General features: G+C 38.1%; 1 long non-coding RNA gene across 1 annotated transcript; it reads right to left on the bottom strand.

Moving 5' to 3' along the window:
- Positions 1-5,038: 5,038 nt before the first annotated feature.
- Positions 5,039-7,363, bottom strand: LOC113306847. Its single transcript, XR_003338870.1, has 4 exons — positions 6,770-7,363; positions 6,495-6,569; positions 5,472-5,592; positions 5,039-5,301 (listed from the first exon to the last, which is right to left on the bottom strand). It is a non-coding gene; the product is annotated as an uncharacterized LOC113306847 (long non-coding RNA).
- Positions 7,364-9,368: the final 2,005 nt, after the last annotated feature.

Raw genomic sequence — 9,368 nt, 5'->3', positions numbered from 1 at the left:
TTATTATGATAGAAACTAAAATCACCCTAGTATTAAGAGAGACACTGTGCAAAATAATTTTCCTTGCGAAACATCAGTCAGGTTACCAATGAACTAGTAATAAAATTATTCCAAATAAGAGAAGAAATGGAGGCACGGGCATAAGGAGAAGTAAAGAACACAACCAGGCTTTACTGCTAAAAAAAAGTCTGGCAAGTTCAAGGGGATGACACATCAATTTGGGAAACATTGGCAAGAGACAAATACCTTCACAAAGGACCTTTTCTGGAGCGGCCAATTGAGAAACCCAAACCCACGGCAAGTTCCACATGGAAATGTTTAACTAATCTAGCTGTTTTTTGCAGGAAAATTGTCTTTCCAAAATTGGAAATGGCCAGGACACATCACTGTTGGGAAAGTGGTTCCACACCATTCAACCACACCAATTCACCCTCCACTACCAAACATTCAGGTATCCAACCTGATCCACTCTCATTCAAACTCTTGGAACCACAATCTCATACACACCATGTTCCCAACCAACATAGCCCACTACATTACCAATATCCACCTTCCACAAACTCCACAACCTAATACCATCATCTGGCCTTTCACAACCAATGGAAACTACTCAGCAAAAACTGGCTACCACATTCTCACAACCCAAAAAACCGAATCCCTAAATAACCAAACTACTACTTCCCATCTACACAACCATACACATCCCACCACACCTCACAACATACCACCCCTATCCACACCATCAACCACCACTCCAAACCAAGAACATTTTAAATCCATTTGGAACTTGGAATGCCCCCCAAAAGTTAGACTTTTCCTGTGGAAAATCAGTTTAGAAGGATTACCCACTCTCAACCTTTTAGCACAGTGAAATATAACAACTACAAACCTTTGTCCTCATTGCAGAACTACAACAAAAACAGCACAACATATTCTGTTCCAATGCATACGGGCCCAAGCTGTATGGAAACAGATTATACTAGCAGTCAATCAACCAAACCCAACAAACCAAACAGGAAACACGCTATAACAACCAACAACCATATGGGAAACTTTGCACCACCAGATCCCAAAACAAGTAAAGACTATCTTTACCTTTACCTTGTGGCATATATGGTTAGCAAGAAATGCAGCGGTATACAGGAATTAACATCAATCACCGACTCAAATCACTCAGAAAATACAAGTTATGTTTGAAGAATATTTCTGGGCACAAAAACATTTAATGGCAATTCTACCGGACCTTCCACCTTCATTACAACGACAACAACGACAAACTACACCGACAACGTTGATGGTAGGTTGACACCACCACCTGAAAACCGGATCAAGATCAACACAGATGGCGCAGCAAAAGGCAATCCAGGACCAGTGGGAGAAGGAATTATTAGAAGAGACTGTCAGGGTACACTCCTCGTCGCAATGGCAGCGGCTTTGGGGATTACGACTTCGGCAACAACAGAGACATGGGGACTTCTACTAGATTTGCGCATAGCAACACAATAACAATGGACCAAGGTATGCTTTGAAATGGATTCACAACTCGTAATCCAATAACTACAAAAACAACAAAACATGCAGCCTTGGTACTTAAAGACAATGCTCAGCGAAATACAAGAACTCATGCAACAAATTCCACACACAAAAATACAACATGCTTACCGAGAAACAAATCAGGCAGCGGATGGACTTGCAAACGAGGCAGTGAAAAACCAGAAAACACATCTAGCATCGACATCAACAAAGATTTGGCATAACAACCACCCATTTTTCTTTCAAACATATTATATGCAGAAAAAATTGGGACTAAATACCCAAGAATTGTAACCTCTGTTTGATTAATGAATCGGTTACCATCTTCAAAAAAAAAAATGGAGCAGAAGAGAGAGATTATCTGCACAATTTACTTTAAAAAATATCAAAAGTTAAGTATATGTCAGGCCAACTGAGGTTTATGGTATAAAATATTTGGAAGACTTTCTTGAGACACATTAAGATGACTCAGGCGTGATTTCATGCATATGGACTTGTGGCAAGTAACACTGCTTCATAATAGTTTGCTCCAGTATTTCATTCACTTTATCCTCGACTACCTTGGTGTCTGTCACACCTTCAAACACCCCAGATATTTTCTGCGAAAGTGTAACCCGGTAGTACAGTGGTTCTACGAATAAAACTTCGCCCATATGCACTTCAGCGTTATAGGTTTGCACCAATGCAAACAACCAACTTTTCAGATTCCTAGCGAAAGTCTTTACCTTTCTTTCTCTTCAATAAACTTCTCAAATGCACCCCATAATACATTCAATTCATGCCATACATACTTAACAACAATCAGCCAACCAAGAACACTTAGAACATGACAGAATCATCTCATTTTATTGTATCAAACGGAAGATATACAAAACTTGCCCACTTAGGGACTTGCACAGACTTTTTCACCTTGAACCAAGCCTTAACCTTACAAAAACACTTTCAATTCGAGTCTCACACTCTCATGTGCTAGCCTGCCGAATTTTCCCTGCCTTAGGAGTATTTATACAACAACTTTACTTGCCAAAATCGTGCACAACTGATGCACACGCCAGGGACAGCCATCTGTCCCATGGAACAGTTGCATGACCGCCAATAACTGTGCTAACTGGCCAGTTCTTCTCTAACTCGCGCCAATCATCCAACACCTGTCTTTTTGCAGTTGGCAACCTTCTCCCATGATCATAAAGTCTCTTTACAACCGTTCCTTCTTTGTCTCGCGTGTTTGGCATGCTTGTGAAGCTCTCAACCAACCCATAACCGTCACTTGAGCTGTATTGCGCCACTTGTTGCGCCATACCGGACTTTGGACTTAAACTGATGCTAGCCACCTTGGCGCTGCCAAATTCTTGCTCTAAGCTCATGCACGTACCATTCTTATGCTGTCATCACCAATGCCAACTCTTTAAACTCACTCTAGTTACTCTTGGCATCGTATGCTTCACTATGCCAACTTGCATGACAATGGCAATCCCACTCTTGCATTACCAACTTGTTTGCACTTGTCCAAGCTTTTGGCCCTGCTTGGAACTAATCCATAGACTAACTCTTAGTCTATTCCACTTGCTTGCATCATCCTTGAGTTTGGGATAACTCAATTCCATGGACATGCCAACTCGCATGTTGCATGTCGCATCTTGCAACTTTGGCCTAGTGTTTCCTTTGCCTTAATGAAGCTCCATTGTGTCGGTCAATAGCTTCATTCCTTAGCCAAATGTCTTTACAATGAAGTGTTGTACTTACACTTCATTGGCCCTGTGAGGTTATGCCATTCTTGGACTTGACAGTCTACACCGTATACCGCTATTATGGCTCCGTGATGCGCCATTATGGCTATACTGACTTGGCCTGCAGCTCTGTAACGCGTCATCATTATGCGTCACTTGCATCACCGTAATAAACCCCCCCCCCCACCTAATCCGTTCAACGTCCTCGTAGAACGCGACCCAGTATGAACACCATACTTGTCTTAACTTTCACTACAACAAAACACACGTTTAGTGACAAAATTTTACGTGACCAATAAAATTTTGTCTACAAATCTAGTGTTTAGGGAAGAATTTTTTTTTTTGTCACCGTATATATTTTTTGCGCGAAAAACGGTTAATTTAGTCTTTAAAGTTGTCACTGAAAATTTTTGTGACCAAATATAGTGACCAATCCTGTCTCCGTCTCAAAATATTTTTTTTGTGACCAAATATAGCGACCAATCCTGTCTCCGCCTCTAAATATTTCTTTGTGACCAATTATTTAGGTCACGGAATCAGTTTCTAGCGACAAAGAAAAATTATAGTCTCCAAACATATTATTGTTAACAATCTGAGACTTTTGTCCCTAAATGTAAAATTAGTTTGTTGCCGAAATGAATGCTCGTAAAATAAGGATTTTGCCGTTAGAACTATTAGTATCCAAACAAATTGTTGTCGCAAATAGATTGTTTTCTAAATGAATATGAATTTTGACGAAAATTGATTCGTCATCTAAATGAATACGAATCAAATTTGAAATTTTGTTGTTGAAATCAAAATACCCGATGACTTGCTAGTGATTTACTCCTCTCAGTTCTAGGAATTGAAGTGGTGTTGTTGCTTTGAGTATGACTGGAATCCACAGGTAGGGCTGCACATGGGTCGGGTTGGGTCGGGTTTGGCCTCACCCACCACCCGACCCACTGCTGGTGGGTAATTGAACTTTTCACCCGCAACCGACCCACCATAACAATGGGTCGCTTTTCACCCGACCCACAATAAGGCGGGTTGGGTCGGGTCGGGTGGTGGGTTACCCGTCATATTTTATATCTTGCGGGAAATTGAAATCAATTTCAAATGAATCCCTAGATTTATTTAGAAAGTCAAGAACAATCAACAATACATAGAGTTCAACTAGTTGGGAACAAGTTTTAAGTTGATTCATACCTTCAGTTCACTAATCAAGATTCAAGAACAACGAATTGACGAAGGAAGAAGAGTCTCCGTGACTCTGTCTCTGAGAAGGAGAGAAGAAGAGGCCGAAGTGATAGGTGTGGGCTGCGAGTGCGATGCTTAGTTAGGGTTAGGTATTTTATTTTTTCAATCCAATGGCTGAGATTCATTCTAGGATAGAAAATCTAAGGGGTAGCATGGTAGGGAATATTTGGCGGGTTGGTGGGTCGGGTCGGGTGAAGGAAGTTCCTACCCGCAACCGACCCAACATACGGTGGGTTTTCACGTGCCTCACCCATAATCGACCCATACCTAGGTGGGTCGGTTCGGGTACGGGTATTTTTCGACGGATGTGGGTCGGGTCGGCGGGTCGAGTCGGTTATGTGCAGCCCTATCCACAGGCATATGTGATGGAACAACCATCCTCAACAATGTTCAGGATTTGTAAGCTTTGTGCACTTCTTTTTATCGAACACATCGACAACTTTTTCACTGACCTGAACTTGATGAATTTATGAGGTAGTAGTGCAAATTGCGGTCACAAATGCATAATTAAAAGTAATACTTAAAATCAAATAGATAAGAAGCTTAACTAGTGCTAACCGGAATAATATAAGGTACCTTAACGAGTTCATACAGATGTAATAAGGGTGTTATAACACAACTTCAAATTAGCAAATGTCAGACCTAAGAGAAAGTTAACACCACTTACAGTCATGTGCTTATATAATTTAATAGTGATAATCAAATGTGTGCATATACCACCTGGGCTAATAGATGCAAGTAGGGTCCATCCCTTGCAAGTGACAAAAACACTTTGTTCCCATCAATTCACACAGCAAGATTCCTACAAGCAACACAATGACAACTAATAAAGATTTCAAGGGTTTCCAAGTTTCCCATTGACCATATCTATGAAACTAGTAAATGCATCCTGGTATTTAGGAGTCCCTGAACATGTAAGATGTATGAAATTTAGAAAGAAAAAATCAAAATATTGTAAACATGATAGCAAACCTAAGTAAAGAACGTAAAATCCACGCATGGGGAACAACTTTATTCATCAATGAACCTAATCTTTATTCATCATTGGAACGACTTCAATCTACCTAAGTTGATGATAGAATGAAACTTGAACCTGCAACATAAAACGAAGAATTAGACTGTTCTTAGTCAAGTTTACCTTCAAACACATAAAAATAGACAATCAGAATCATTATTTATGACAAGAGAGACTCAACCCTGAAACCTTTGATGCTAACCAAAACAAAAAATATAAACATTGAACAAGGAAAAATAAAAGATATTTTCCTGAGTAGCTAGCATATGTCTGCTGGAAGCAACTTTCTATGATTTCAGCTGGAATCAAAAAAAATTGAAACCAACAAAACAATAACCAACAAAGCAACTTTCTATGATTTCATCAAACTAATAAATTCTCAGTAACCTCATCACCTAAGCAAAATACCGATCCCTTGTCCAGTTATAGAGAGTACTTGCACTGTTGCATATCAAGTTCAAGAATGAGTTACAGGTCTTTCCAATCACTTGCCATTACCAAGTGGACCTCAATCGAATTCCTTTCATTTTTATCATCAAAATTGGGAATACAGGGAAAACCACAAACAAATGCCTCTGGAACACAACTAGTTGTGCACCATATGCAGCAGCACCAGCAATCAGTCTCTCTAGCTTATTAGAAGCAAGGCACTCATAATAAATGTAGCGTACAATCACATTTACCATATTACTCAGATCTGCAAAAATCACAAACATAACCTAAAAAATGCATACAGGATCAACATGCCAAAATAAGAAAACACTAGTGATAATTTCACTAGTTACATACAGATTTCATAGCTCAGAACTGGGAATTATTACACGAAAACAAACCAGAACCGCATCTTCTTAACCACTATAACAACTGTTGAGAAAGCAATCCATAATATTTGCAAGTGAGACATTATCTCAAACAGGTAACACGTATCAAAATGATGACTAAGATTAACTCGGGGGAAAGAAAGACAAGAAGAAAATTACCCAAATGTCCAAATTCAGCTGCTCATGGATACCCAAATGTCCAAATTCTTCAAACAAACCAAAACTCACGCCTAACTGCAACAAAATAAAAACCCAATTAGCAAACCAATTATTTTTCTTTGGAACAATACAAGACTCGAATTGATTTATGAGAAACTAACGGAAATCATAAGAAATTAGAAAAACAAAGATGTAATCGGCACAAAAGCTTTGAAAGATTGAATCCACATAAAAGGTATTTGAAGTAAATAGATGAACATATCAAACTTACTTACCTGATTAATGGGTTTATACAGTTACAATCGGATGAACTCTAATTTGCTCCATTAAATCAAAAAATTGTAATTTGTAAATGATTTGACTACCAAAACGTTTTATGGGTAATGCAGATCATAGCATACTAATCACTAATCTGAGGTCAGATTCGAAATCGGGTTAAAGAATTTACTCAAAAACATGCCCTAAAGATCAGATGGATTCTATGTTTATGAGGGGAATTCTTTTGTGGGTTTTTAATGGGAAGAAAGTTGTTCCTGTCGGTGTTGTTGATGATGATTTCTTTTTGTCGAACAAAGATCATTCAAATGAAGATTCGAAGATGGGTTTCGGTTTGGGTTTTTGATTTTGGTGAGAGAAAATTAACTATGAAATTCTGTTTGTGGGTTTTGTTACAGCTTGAAGTAGCAATGACGAAGAAGAAGATTATAGGCAACGATGGGGCTAGTAGGGATCCAACGGAGGGAAAAGAATTTTAGTAAAAATTTTGTTGAAAATTTTGCGGCATTTAGTGCGCCAAAAATTAGTTATTCCGGCCGATACTGATTGCAATTGCGAAACATCTTGACGAGTGCATAGTGCATACAGATTAATGACTTGTCATAGTTTGTTCTCGTTGGATTTGAAAGAGATGGAAATGTAAAAATATGCGGAGGGGATTAGATTTTTTGGGGAAAAAAATTGGTGGGATTATTAAGTGGATATGCATGCTTCAAAATAACAAAAAGTTGCTTTAAAAAACCATACGTGTATAAATGTGTCAATTATATTTGTGCCCCATGTTTATGGGTTCCTCAAGAGAATTGTATCACTTGTAATCAGTAAGGTCTTGTCTTTTATCAAAAAATTTTAAAAAAAGTCGGGAAAGTACAAGTCGGGTGAAATTGATGGAATTAATCGAAGTCGGTAGATAGGTGAAATTGATGGAATTAATCGAAGTCGGTAGATAAGTGAAATTGATCGGTAACTGGAAAATTCGAAAAAATCCGAGAGAAATTGAGAAAAGTCGAGCGATATTTGGTAATATCGATGAATACTTGAGAAATTGATGAAATCCATGTGAAGTCGGGTGAAATTGAGTAAGATCCATGTACACTTGGTGAAATTAATGGATAGTCGAGGGAATGGATGGAATCCCGATGAAAACGAGTAAGGTCAAGCAATATTGTGTAAGCTTGATGGATAACATGGAAAATGAGCGTGCTCGATGGACATTTGGCGGAATTGGTGAATATCCAGAGAAACCAATGAAATGCGAGTATAACTCGGTGAGGCGTCTCCAGAATTCGTTGAAATTTTCACCCGAGTTAAGAATTCGTTGGATCTCAATGAATATGCTTAGAGATTTACATAAGTCGATTTCGAGAAAGATTTATAAGTCATATTAGTAGCAATATATATAAGCCTCTAAAAAGTTCATCCGAGTATTAGGCGAGTTCCAAGCCTGAGCTTATTATTCCAAGCTCCCCGACTGAGTAGGCCCTTATAGTGGATTAAACTACCTCGAGGAACATAAGTTGTGAGAAATTCGAACTTCGGATTTATTTTCTGGAACATGTCTGTGGAGATAGCACCCCAACCTAACTCAAATGGAGCAAGCTTGAATAGGATGTCATTGCTCAAGAACGGGATGATATTGGGTAATGTAGATTGAGTTGACATGCATTATACATGGATAATATCAATCGATATGAAGTTACAAGCATGAAGGAGTAAGGTATACCTCAAGATGTTGTGTAAAGGTGATCCTACGAAGATAATGGGTGTGATGGCTCGTATCTAACAAATTGGAGATTGGCGGTGATTTGGCTTGGTCAAAGGAAATAAGATTAGTCCTACGTGGGATAAGAGAAGTTCAATGTAGAGACTAATAAGTTGTAGAATCTTCCTACGCATAGTACCGAGGCCTTTTAAATTAAAACCTCACACCTCCTATCGAAAGTGATGAAAGATGGGGACAATATCGGTACTATATAACCTCTGTATGATCCTTCAGTTATATAGAAGTCATTTGATCTCATCGAATATCGTTACCGATGTACATAAGACAATTCCAAAAAGAAAATAAAATCATTTGACTTTAGCTTTCATTAATTTCGTTTTTTTGCATCGAAGGTCGATGATAAAAATCGGATTTCAAACTTCAGTTTTCTTTCTTATGATTTATTCTCATTCTTGTACACTCTTACAATTTTTTTGATAAAAAGAGTATAAGTTGATTCCATGTCAAATTATCCCAAAGAGCATATGAAATGTTCTAAATTCATTTGATCTCATTCTCTTTATCAGGTTGTGGAATTCATTTGATCTCATTTGATATGTTTTGAAACAAATTCTCTCAAACTATAGTCTAAGAAGAAAAAATTACGTGTAGCCGACTTTAGTTATGAAAAAAATTGCGACGTAGAACCTCAATATATAGGTTTTCAGAAAAAAGTTCGTTTAGGGAAAAAAAATTACTCGACTTCCTTCCGATTTTTTACCTTCAAATATCTGAGTCTTGTAATATCCCATTATGTTTTTTGAGCAAATTACTCATATTTTTTAACGGTAAATTACTCCTATTTTAGGAGCACGTGTTTCTAAAGAAGAAAAAAC

Source organism: Papaver somniferum, chromosome 8 (assembly GCF_003573695.1).
Source record: "Papaver somniferum cultivar HN1 chromosome 8, ASM357369v1, whole genome shotgun sequence".
Lineage (NCBI taxonomy): Eukaryota > Viridiplantae > Streptophyta > Magnoliopsida > Ranunculales > Papaveraceae > Papaver > Papaver somniferum.
The sequence above is the reverse complement of the archived record's forward strand: the minus strand, read 5'-3'. Positions and strand labels throughout refer to the sequence as shown.